We start from the raw sequence: 12,567 nt of genomic DNA on the forward strand, positions 1-12,567 counted from the left end.
GTGGTAGGGTTGCCGAGGACACGACGAGGTCATGACGCGATTTGGGTAATCGTTGATCGATTATCCAAATCCGCGCACTTTTTAGCGATTCGGAGGACTGATCCCCTGGATCGATTGGCAGATCTGTATTGTCGGGAGATCATCAGACTACATGGTGTTCCGTTGAGTATCATTTCGAATAGAGATCCACGGTTCACGTTTCATTTCTGGCAAAGTCTGCAGCAGGCCTTGGGCACACAGCTCCGTTTCAGTACAGCTTTCCATCCACAAACAGATGGACAGTCAGAGTGGACCATTCAGACTTTAGAGGACCTGCTGAGGTCATGTGTTATGGATTTCGGAGGCAGTTAGGCGGACCATCTGCCGTTGGTAGAGTTTGCTTACAACAGCAGCTTTCATTCGGCTATCCAGATGGCACCGTTTGAGGCGTTGTATGGTAGGCCTTGTCGGACACCCGTCCTCTGGGATGAGGCTGGAGAGGCTCAGATGTTGGGACCTCATAGAGTTCAGCAGGATGCAGAGTTGGTCCGTACTATCAGACGGAGGATGTCAGTGGTGCAGGACCGCTAGAAGAGTTATGCTGATCGGAGACGCAGACCACTAGAGTTCTCTGTTGGCGACCATGTATTTCTGCGAGTTTCACCCACGAAAGGGGTGAAGAGATTTGGCCTCAGAGGTAAGCTAGCTCTGCGGTACATAGGCCCTTTCGAGATCTTGGAGAGGATCGGAGCGGTAGCTTACCGACTGGCACTACCACCGTCCCTGGCAGGCGTCCACGATGTATTCCACGTATCCATGCTGCGGAGATACGTGCCCGACCCGACGCATGTGCTGGCAGATATTCCAGTTCCAGTTCAGCCTGACATTACTTATGAGGAGGTTTCGGTACGGATTCTCGACCGGAAAGAGCGTCAATTGCGGAACAAGACTATCCGGCTGGTTAAAGTCGGATGGCAGCATCATTCAGATGAGGAGGCTATTTGGGAGCTCGAGGATACTATCCGAGCTCGATATCCCCATCTTTTTACTTGAGGTATGTGATTTATTTACCGTTCAGCATTTATACTCTATATCTGTTGTTAGTACTTGCTGATGGTAGATAACGAAATTTGGGGACCAAATTTTTATTAGTGGGGGAGAATGTAAAATACCGAAAATAGGCGAATATTAATAAGGGAATTTTCCAGAATTTTTGGAAAATTTTCAGGAATTTTTCGGAGCTCGTATGGACGAGTTAACGGGGACAAAAAACGGGGCCCGGAAAAGCCTGTTTAGGTTACCCCGTTTAAGCGAGGAAATGTTTATATTTACATTTCCTTTTCTTTATTTTCTTTATTTTCTCTTTTCTTTTCTTTCCGCCGTTCTCTTTTCTTCTCCACGCGGCCGACGCAGATCCCGAGCCCTAACCGCCGGCCACGGCAGTTCCTCCTCCTTCTATTTCTTCTCCTCCGCGCGGCACCAAAACCTCATTTTTCCCCTCCGCTGCCGAGTATTTCCCTTCGTTTCCCTTCCCCATCTCCACACCAGCGACGCCAGTTCACAGCCCAAGTGCCGGCATTCAAGCCCTAGCCGCCGTCGTCGCCCGGAGCAGTGCCACCGACCTCCCTCTCGAGTGCCCTAACCGAACCCTGTCGACGCCGCTGCCCTCTCTGGACCGGAGCAACGCCAACCATACCCTAGATTGGGTTGTGCCGCCGTCAAGTTTGCTTCGCCGCCACCGACCCAGCACTGCCGCCGGCCTTCCTCAGCCCTAGAGCCTTCCCTCCGATCGTCGAGCAGAGCCTCTGCCCTAGCGATGACAGCCGGCCACCAGGTTCTGCCGAGCACTAGATTTCCACTGACGGGTTCTTTCTTCACCCATCACAGCAACCCTTTCAACTTTGGTTTCGGTTCCGAGAGCAAGAGTCTCTCCAGCATTCAGCAGTGGGTTTTCTGGATCATGAGCCAACAGTAGAGTGTTATTGGTTAGATGCACAATTTGCCAAAGAGGAAGCCATTGGCACCGCTTTAGGTAAGACATGGTTGATATTAGATTTTTGTAAGTGATGTTGTGCAAATTGGCGTAGTTTGTTTTGGCAGTAACATCTCTTAGGGTTAATCACTTTGCTCTACAGCAGATCCTATTCGGCAGTGACCTAATAGTTGGGCATTCAGTTTTGGGGCTTGTTGATTTATTGCAGCGATCTTGCTTCAGTTGAGGATTGAAAGAAGGAGGTTACTAAGGTTAGTTTTCATGTTGAGCACTAATCCGATCAATGAATATTATGGAGTTGGTTATGAAGTGATTTAGGTACGTTTTGATTCATGGTAAATTATAGTTCATGTTTCGAACTTAATATTAGTTAGGTATTATTATTTTGTTGTAGGTGGGTTATACTCGATGGTTAGGTTGGTTAGGGTTTTATCCTAATTTAATCTTAAGGATTTTATTTAGCTATTCATTTGAATATTAGCTAAATAAAATATATATATTTTGGTGACACAGGACTTTGACGCGAGACGAGTATCTCGGAGTCAGATTTGGACCATTTTATCGGAGGTGGGGTACTTTTGACTTTATGTCGTTTGATATACATAGTAGTGAATTCAACAAATTACATTAATTATGTTCATCATTCTGTTTCGGTTAATCACTACCCAAAACTTGTTACATGCTTGATTGATTGCTTGGTTCGCATCTCATGTATACTTTATCTGTTTATACATGCTTGTAGGGGTAGTGATATACCATGCTTCACCATGTTCAGGACCTAAATTGTATACCTTATCTGATCTGTGTACCGTTGTTTTGATACATTGACTTATGGTGCACTTTCTATATATATACATGGTTTAGCTCAGGATATTTTGTGGTTAGTGCCATGCACCATTTGCATGATTGCATGTTGTGCGATAGTCCGCTCCATTATTGTTGAGCACATCGCCAGTTACATGGATCTGCACATACCACCACTCATGGGTTAGTGGTCGATTCAGGCAGTGTGTGTTGCAGCAGGGACTTTGTTTGTCGCCGTTGGTCCGCTCATGGGTAGCGTTATGCAACGTGTTAGCCGGTAGGGATTCCTCCCCGTCATCGTGTACCGGGAGTTGAGAGCATTGCGCTCCCCCATTTATAATTTGGGGTAGGAGGATAGGTGTACTCCGACAGCATCCCATCCACTCGGTCACTCATCAGGAGTAGTGACGACAGAGTGCACGGTTGTCACAGCCCTACCCACTCGGCCTCGCGATTGTGTGAGATGATCGACTGGCGTCAGGAGTGACTAGGACGCATCATTGGCATCATATGCATGATGCATTTATTGCTTGTGTTTGTGCTTGCTGCATTTATATGTTGCATATTATTTGGATACCTATGTTTGACATGCATACAGGATTTCTATACCACTCGGACTGTTTGTCCTTATACCCAGGTTCTGGTTAGTACAGTTTCTCTCTTGTTTATTTCAGATGCATTTTTATCTTTCTTATATTAGGAGACTGTACGCATGATTAGCGCTAGGTGTTATTTCCCTACTTTGTATATCAGTTGTACCTGCTGAGTGTTGGACTCACCCCGCCTCCATTGTTGTTATTTTCCAGGTTGATGCTGTCAGGAGAGAGTTCCAGTTGCTAGTCCCCTATAGACCACGAGGACTTATTAATATTTTGGTTTCTTCTTTATTAGACGATGTTTTGAACTTGTTACGTTTTGGATTGTTTTACTTATGGATCTTGTATGGATTCTTATCGTTGATGGACTTTGTTGTGGTTTGGTTATGTTTTACTCCATGCCTGCCTGGACGGCGAAGAGGTGAGTTTGTCGGATTTGAGCTTTACGAGTGTAGTGGAGTAGGGTTGATTTCGAGTCAGAGTATTATTCTTCCGTTTACTTGTTATATAAACTGCGTGGAATGTCTGTGTATTGTATTTTATTTCTGCTATTATTCCAGCCGCATGTGGCTGAGGTATGTGGATATGTCGAAAGTTTCAGATTGTCCGTCGTACTGGGGAGATGCTGCCGAAATTTCTTCGGACAGGGACTCCTCCACGGCGTGACAGCAGCAACTCAAGGACACCCTCCTAGCGGCATATATCAAAGAAAACAACAAGAAGCAGCAAGAATTCGAGAGCTACCCTTACCGCAGGTGAGTAAGCGACTTACCCTTGCGTTCTTGCACTCACAACCAGGAAGAAGGCAGCTAGGGCTTCGGGAAAAACTTGAGCTCTTGACCTCTCCTTGTGCCCTCTTACTCTTCTCGACGAGGGGATCACGAAGGTGTAGATGGCTCTCGGAGAACCCCCTCAACCGGCCACCAGAGTGATGCCCTAATCCCGTTGCGTTTTCGCCCGAGACGAGAAGTGTCGATGCCGTCGCGAGAAGAGGAGAGGAGAGAATTTAGGTCACAGGAAAATTTTGCCCTCTTTTTGTAACTAGGGTTTCATTATCAACTATACCTTAAATATATTCCTCTCCTTCCTAAATTAGTAAAGCCCGCTGGCACAGTTGGTTGGTTGTGTTCTGCTTAAGGCGCGGCTCGCCGGTTCGAAACTCGGCTGCAACCATTTTTCTTCCTATTTATTTCCTATTCATTAACTACTGATTAAAAAGAATATTTCTCCTTCTTTAACAAGAAACGCCCGCTGTAACAGTTGGTCAGCTGGATTTAGTTAAGGCTCGGTTCAGGTTTGAATCTTGACTTGAACATTTTTTGTCGAAACTTCCTTCGTTTAGTAAAAAATCAAACGACTTCCAAAAATTACATAAAAATACTCTAAAAATTTCTTTAAAACTCTAGAATTTTTCTATAGTATTTTTAAATTACTTTTGGGACTCGAAATGGAGAAATTTGGGTTGTTACACTATTTGTTTTTTTGTGCAGATTAAAAATGTCATAGATCGAGGGCTTCAGCACAGTACGACCTGATTTCTCGTATTGGAAGAAGCGAATGGAGGTGTACCTCAAAATGGACTTCGACCAATGGCTAACCGTCACAAAAACCTACAAACCTCCAATCGACAACTCCGGGAATCCACTAGATCTGGAACAGTGGACTCCGGACATGAAGAAAAAGGCATCGACGGAGAACAAAGCAATCAACACTTTGCAATGCGGACTAACAAGAGAAGAACTGAACCGGGTCGGACCGCATCAAAACGCTAAAGAGCTGTGGGATAAACTGATCGAGCTGCACGAAGGAACCAGCGACGCTAAGGTAACAAAAAGGGATTTATTATTAAATAAAATATTTAATATAAAAATGCAGGAAGGAGAAACAGCGAGTCAGCTGCACGCGAGGATCAAGGATATCCTCAACGGGCTCCACGCAATAGACCACCAGATGGACAACAGAGACCTTATCAGGTATGCGTTAAACGCATTTCCACGTAATAGTTTGTGAGCATCCATAGTGAATGCCTACAAAATTTCTAAGAATTTAACTAAGCTTAAATTAGATGAACTATTTTGTGAATTGGAATTACATGAGCAGACTAACACTGGGGCCGAGAAAGGAATTGCCTTATATGCAGGTTCCTCCAAGAAGAACAAGGCTGAACCTGAAGAAGACTCTGACCAGAACTCTGAAGATGAAGAACACCTGGTGAACCTGGTAAGGAAGATGTTCACTAGGAGGAAGAGAAGCTTCAGCAAGAAAGATCTACAAAAGATCAGTTCGCCAGCCGATTCGAGGAACGTGAAATGCTTCGGATGCAACAAAAAAGGGCACTACAAAAACGAGTGCCCAAGACTGAAGATCGACAAACCGAAGCCAACCAAAAAGAAGACCCTCAAAGCGACATGGGACGACTCCTCCTCGGACGAATCGAAGGCAGAAGATTAGAAGCACCAGAGCCACCTCGAGTTGATGGCCCGTGAAGCTGAGTCGGAGGACAAATCGGAAGACGGGTCCGAACCCGAATCGAGCCACGAGTCCGTACTCGTTTCCGAAGGTTCCGAAGAGGTATTCCTAACCTTAAACCGAAAGCTCTTTAAAATTATTTCTTGCTTAAATAATAAGTTAGTTAAATTAGAAAATGAAAACAAATTGCTCCTCGAGGAAAATCAAATCCTCAAGGAACAAGTTGTAAATAATAAACCAACTCAAGATCTAACACTTGAGGAGGAGAATTCATTATTAAAATTAGAAATTAATAATTTAAAAAATATGTTAGAAAATTTTACTACCAGATCAAAAAATTTAGACTAAATCCTAAATAATCAAAAAACATGTTATAATAAAACCGGACTCGGATAGAAGTCGAACTCAAATAAAACTTTTAAATCATTAATAACCCAATACAAACCAACGAATAAAGCCTGGGTTCCGAAAGCGTGTTTGACCATGCAAATAGGACCTAACCAATATTATATCCCTAAAGATAAAATATATAACGTAAAGTCAAATAAACCAAATCAAAAACCAGAATACAAACCTAAACAAAAAAACTTAAAATCTAAAAATGTTAGAACTCACCAAAATTTAAACTATCACCAAGTAAAGTATAATTATAAAAGAAATAGACATAAACCTAGAACCAAAAATTAAATTAACAACCATTAATTCAGGAGGAGGCTCCAGAATAGCTGGCACATCTAAAACTAACCTACCCGGCAGGGTAACTCTAACCAACCTACCCGACAGGGTAATTAAGACTAGTTAAAAAGGGTTCAAGTTTAACTTGAAAAATGGTACTGGTGAAGTTTTGGATGATAGTACGTTAGGGAAGCTTAGTCTATGCATGTCTAGGAAGATATGACTTCGACCTGGTGCATTTGGCTAAGTGGAACTGACCGAAGCTACATTTTATGGATCCTAACCAGTTAAACCAAGGTTTTGCACTAAGTGCAGTGGATAGGACTATTTGGAAAACCTTAAAGGCATGGTTACTCTAATGATGTCCAAGTGACTCACCATAGCCTAGAAGTTTATCCAGAGAACATCTATTTGTTGAACCCAAAGCTAAACCTGAATCTAACACAAGTTAAAAACAAACCCTAAAATTGAATCTAATTCATCTCGCAAAATTATAGGATTCCCTGATTGAAAACATAAATCAGGTGAGATGACTAAGGACTTAACTTAAAATTAAAATAAATCAAAATTAAATTAAATTAACTTAAAATTAAATTAAGTTAAATTAAATTAATTAATTAAATCATTTAAATTAACATATTAAATTAAACTTAAATTTTTTTAAAAAAAATTATTTTAAAAATTAATATTAAATTTTTTTTAACTTAAAAATTTATTTTAAAAATTAAACTTAAATTTTTTTAACTTAAAAATTTATTTTAAAAATTAAACTTAATTTTTTTTTACTTAAAAATTTAATTTTTTTAACTTAAAAATTTATTTTAAAAATTAAACTTAATTTTTTTAACTTAAAAATTTACTTTAAAAATTAAACTTAAAATTTTTTTCTTAAAAATTTATTTTAAAAATTAAACTTAAATTTTTTTAACTTAAAAATTTATTTTAAAAATTAAACTAAAAATTTATTTTACTTAAAAATTTATTTTAAAAATTAAAATTAAATTTTTTTTAACTTAAAAATTTATTTTAAAAATTAAACTTAAATTTTTTTAACTTAAAAATTTATTTTAAAAATTAAACTTAAAATTTTTTTAACTTAAAAATTTATTTTGAAAATTAAAATTAAATTTTTTTAACTTAAATATTTATTTAAAAAATTAAACTTTTTTTTACTTAAAAATTTATTTTACAAATTTAATTTAATTTTTTTTTACTTAAAAAATTATTTTAAAAATTAAACTTAAATTTTTTTTTACTTAAATCACTATAACTTGCAGAACCTTGTTGAATGTACTAGTCCAGTAAACATAAATTTGTGTGTCGAATTTTATAACAACCTAGTGAAAGTAGACGACCTTACCTATACTACTAGGGCAGCTGACACTGATATCACGCTATCCCCTACTACCATCCGGGACTTTTTGGAGGTACGACCATCTACCTGTCCCTTTCAGTGCTATCCTCCCAGGGATCTACCATTTGGAGATCCCTACTCGCATATTACTCTTGATACGATTTATTAGTATTTTTTTTGGGGCGAGCGAGTACCCACTGTGACCCAGTTTAGGTTAGTTGCCCTTCGAGTCCAGGACTACGCCCTTTATAGGGTCTTAGTCTTTTGCATTCTACCACTGAGCACTCGCGACATCGCGGTGATGCGTTCATTCCACTCTTTTCTTCTCTATACCCTGTGTCATAGGTTAGATATTGACATCAGCCTACATATCTTTTCCACCATTATCTACTCGGTCAGATACGTGACTAGTGGGCGAGTTCATATGCCCTACTGTCACATTCTGACAGCATATATGTCCTCTTTGGACATTGATGTCACCAGAGGTGACATTCGCTATATGACCAAGTTTGACATTATAGGAGCTAGGAACTTTTCCCTAGCTAGTATTCATATAGATGGTGAGGGTATCATGTCTTGGCAGAGGGGGGGCACAGCACCAGCCCGACCCAGATGCCCAGTAGGAGGAGGCAGAGCAGGATGAGTTCTTTCTCTCACCGTTTCCTGACGATGCCGCTCCAACCCCAGCACCAGCTCGAGCACCACGTTTTGCTCCTCGCACTCTGGCCGATCGAGTGTCCGGACTAGAGAGAGCTATGTCGAGCTTCCAGCATGAGTCCTCCGAGTTTCACCGAGACATCTGGTGAGAGGTCTCCGACCTACGACAAGAGGTACGACAGGAGGTCTCTGATCTATGATCAAGTTAAGTTATTCAGTTTAGTCAAACACTAATTGATTACAATGCACTTAACTTGACTAACCAAGTGAAAGCTGCTATCTTCTGATAGTCAGTAAGTACCTAATTGGTTAGACAGCTTTTTTGAATGTCAGGTTTAGGGGGAGGATTAAATCAACCTACTTTTAGCACCAAAATTATTTTCTTCACTTTAAAAATAATGTCTTTTCTCAAATTTTTTCAGTTTTGAGTTTGAAACTAAGGTTTTGAAAACTGATTCTTTTACAAACTTATTTTAAAAATTTTTAATTAGTTTTGAAAAAGTAGATTTTTAAAACTTAGCTTTGAAATTTTGATTTTGAAAACTTATGTTTGAAAAGTGTTTCAAAGTTGAAACTCATTTTGAAAATTTAAACATTGATCTTGAAACCTTGGTTTTAAAAACTCATACTTGAAAATTTAATTTCTTAAAATTTGAAACTTAAACACTTATGTTTGAAACTTAAACTTAACTTCCCTAAACTTATACCTGACTATTCGCTTTTAAAGACTTTCTCTTTGAGTTGGCAAATTCCATCTTTAAGAATTACTCAAAATATATTAAGTTAGATTGCTAAATTAAGTATTTTTCAAAACCTAGTTATGTTACAAAAGTTAAGTTACTATATGGTGACATTTAAAACTCCCCCAAGTTGACTTGACATCATTTCTTCAACTTTTACTTTGTCTTTTTTGATTGCTTGACTTTTATCCTTATTTGATGAATGCCAAAGGGGGAGGGATAGGTGGTTAAGTTAGAGCAAACAAAATGTAAAAATTAAAAACTAACTTAAACCTTAAAAATCATGCTGGTTTTGTTACGTGCATATTTTTTCACTAACTTAACCAAGTTGTCATTCCATCAAAAAGGGAGAGATTGTTAGTGCGGTTAGCACTAACGATCTAACTCAGGTTTTGATGAATGACAAATTAGGTTAAGTTAGGTTTGTCATTATCTAACACTCTGACCGAGTGTGCAGGCGAAGTCCAAGCGGGTCGATGGGTTGACCGGACGCTTGGCACGAAGTCCAAATGGGTCGACGGGCTGACCGAACATTTGGCACGAAGTCCAGGCGGGTAGACGGGCTGACCGGATGCTTGGCACGAAGTCCAGCTAGGTTGAAGGGCTGACCGGATAGCTGGCGAGAAGTCTAGACGAGTCAAAGGCCTGACCAGACGTCTGGCAGGTGAGTAAAGGTAAGTCACTAGAAGGAAGTGACTGTGAGGACGCGTTCCCGAGAAGGGAACATTAGGCGTCGATCCGGCTTAGATCCATTTCGGATATCTAAGTCGAGATCGTGACTAGATTCCGGTCTCGGAAAGACAGAATCTAAGTTATACTCTTTTTGTTAAACTTATAAACTGTGCTAACACTTTATTTTGCAGGTTACACATTATATATTTGCCTCGGACTAACCTTGTCTTGCAGGAGAACGATTTTCTGGAGAAAGGAGGTCCGGGCGCCCGGAAGGGGTCCAGGCGCCCGGAGGCAAATATTATCCATTTCGCGGCTTTGACACGTGGAGCTCGCTGGTTGGGTCTACCACGTCACACCAGGGCGCCCAGAAGGGATCCGGGGCGCCCCGAGCCTCCTATATAAGGAGGGTCAAAGGTGAAGCTCAGCACAATAACTCAGAACTCTCAGACTGCTCTACTGTGATCCTGCGACACCTCGAGGCTACTCCGACAAAGCGATGTCTTCAGTTTACTGCTTTTCAGTTTGTCAGTATTAATTTTTATTAGCATTCCTGTAATTCTTTATTGTAATATTCTTCGAATTGCTAGTGAATTGTCCAACGAAAGCACCCTTGTATGCGGGCCTTGGAGTAGGAGTCGCCAAAGGCTCCGAACCAAGTAAAATTGGTTCTTGTGTTAGCATTGCATTGTTTTATTTTTCCGCTGCGTTTACTCTTTTCGAAAGAATTTTTCGTAATTGATATTCACTCTATCGAACGATTATGGTCCAACATTGAGTAGGACCATTTTAGGTAAGTTATTTTTATACTGATTTAATAAAAGAACTAGACCTTAGTTATTATGGAAGTGTGTACTCTTAATCCTAATATAATAACAAGCATATATATTTAGTATTTATTTATTTAACTTATCAAAGGGTGAGATTTAGCTTGATAAATCAATAGGCCCGATAAGTTAGAAAATGATATTACTTATAGTGTGTGTTGTTGATTATAGAAGGAAATTGTGTCCTAGTTATCTAAGTTGAGAATATCCCCAAGAGGAGCTCATAAGGATTGTCATGTTAAACCCTGCAGGTAGACTTAGTCCGACATGACAATGAAGTTGAGTGGTACTACTCTTTGAGCTAGATATTAATTAAGTGAGTTGTCAGTAACTTACTTAATTAGTGGACATTCGTAATCTTAAACACAGGGAGATTAACACACTCATAATAAGAAGGAGCCCATAAATATAATTTGGGATTGGTGCGGTAGTGCGATAATAACTCTCTAGTGGAGTGAGTTATTATCGATAAACTTGAGTTGTGTGTTCGGGGTGAACATGGGATACTCAAGCTCATCGGAAGGCCAAAACCAATTTCTCCTCTAGTCCCTGTCATAGCCTCATTAAAGTCTCAAGTCCATCCAAAGAAAGACCCATCTTGGTGTCCAAGAAGGGGGCCGGTCCATTGCTTGGTGACCAAGCAATGGCCGGCCACATCTCCTCTTAAAGGGCCGACCCTTTGCTTGGTACCCAAGCATGTAGGGGCCAGCCACAATAATTCAAACAAGGAGGGGTGTTTTGAATTTTTAAAATCTTCTCTTTGTAGAAAACTACAAGTTTTAAAAGAGAGATTTTAAATTTAAAAACTTTCTTTATCTGAATTAGGCCACATATTTTAAAAGAAAGTTTAAAAGTTTTAAAACTTTCCTTTTTTAACCATCCTCATGGTTTAGAAAAAAAAAGGAGGAAGAGAAGTTTTAAAATTTAAATTTTCTATCACCATGTTAAAAAAGGAAATTTTATAAGAGAAGTTTTAAATTTTAAAACATGGTTTGAATTTTTAAAACTTTCCTTTTTTAACTCCTACTTTAGGAAATTTGAAGAGAGCTTGTAAAATTTTATAAGGGATTATAAAATTTTATAAAAAAAAATATTTTTTCTTTCTTGATGAGGTGGTTGGCCACCTTGCTTGGTGCCCAAGCAAGGGGTCGGGCAAAATAAATAATTATAAATCATCATCCAATTGATATTTGGTGATTGATTCAATCAAGAGGAAAGAAAAGGAAAAATTAAAAGGGAAAAGGAAAACCATGAGGAAGATTTTAACTTTTGTAAAAAGTCTTTCCTTATTTGCCTTGGGCAAGTAATATAAAATAAGGGGTGATGAGGCCTCATGAGACATCAATTCTTATTCTTTTGGTGGAGTCTCTCTTGGTGGTCGGCCCTCCCTCTCTCCTCTTCTTTTCCCTTTGCTCTCTTCTCCTTGGTGGTGGTGGTGGCCGGATTTTAGAGGAAGAGGAAGAAAGCTTTTGAGTGGTGTTCATCTTGGAGGATCATCGCCCACACGATGTCCAAGGCGAGGCGAGGAATACGGCAGAAGTTCTCGAGGTCATTAGCATACAAAGAGAAGGTATAACTAGTATTTTTCTTCCGCATTATACTAGTTATTTTTCTTTGTAAGAATTCCAAACACAAGAGACATTAGATCTAGTTTTTCCAATTAGTAATTCGTGTGTGTATTTTTCTTTATTTTTCAAATTTGTGATTCGATTGTTTTTTTTATTAAACCTAGAGTTATATAAGGAAATTAAATATTAGCTTTCCTTAAAAGGTTTTGTCTAGATGGTGGTGGATGCTCCCA

This window comes from Zingiber officinale, chromosome 10A (genome assembly GCF_018446385.1).
Source record: "Zingiber officinale cultivar Zhangliang chromosome 10A, Zo_v1.1, whole genome shotgun sequence".
In the NCBI taxonomy this organism is placed as follows: Eukaryota; Viridiplantae; Streptophyta; class Magnoliopsida; order Zingiberales; family Zingiberaceae; genus Zingiber; species Zingiber officinale.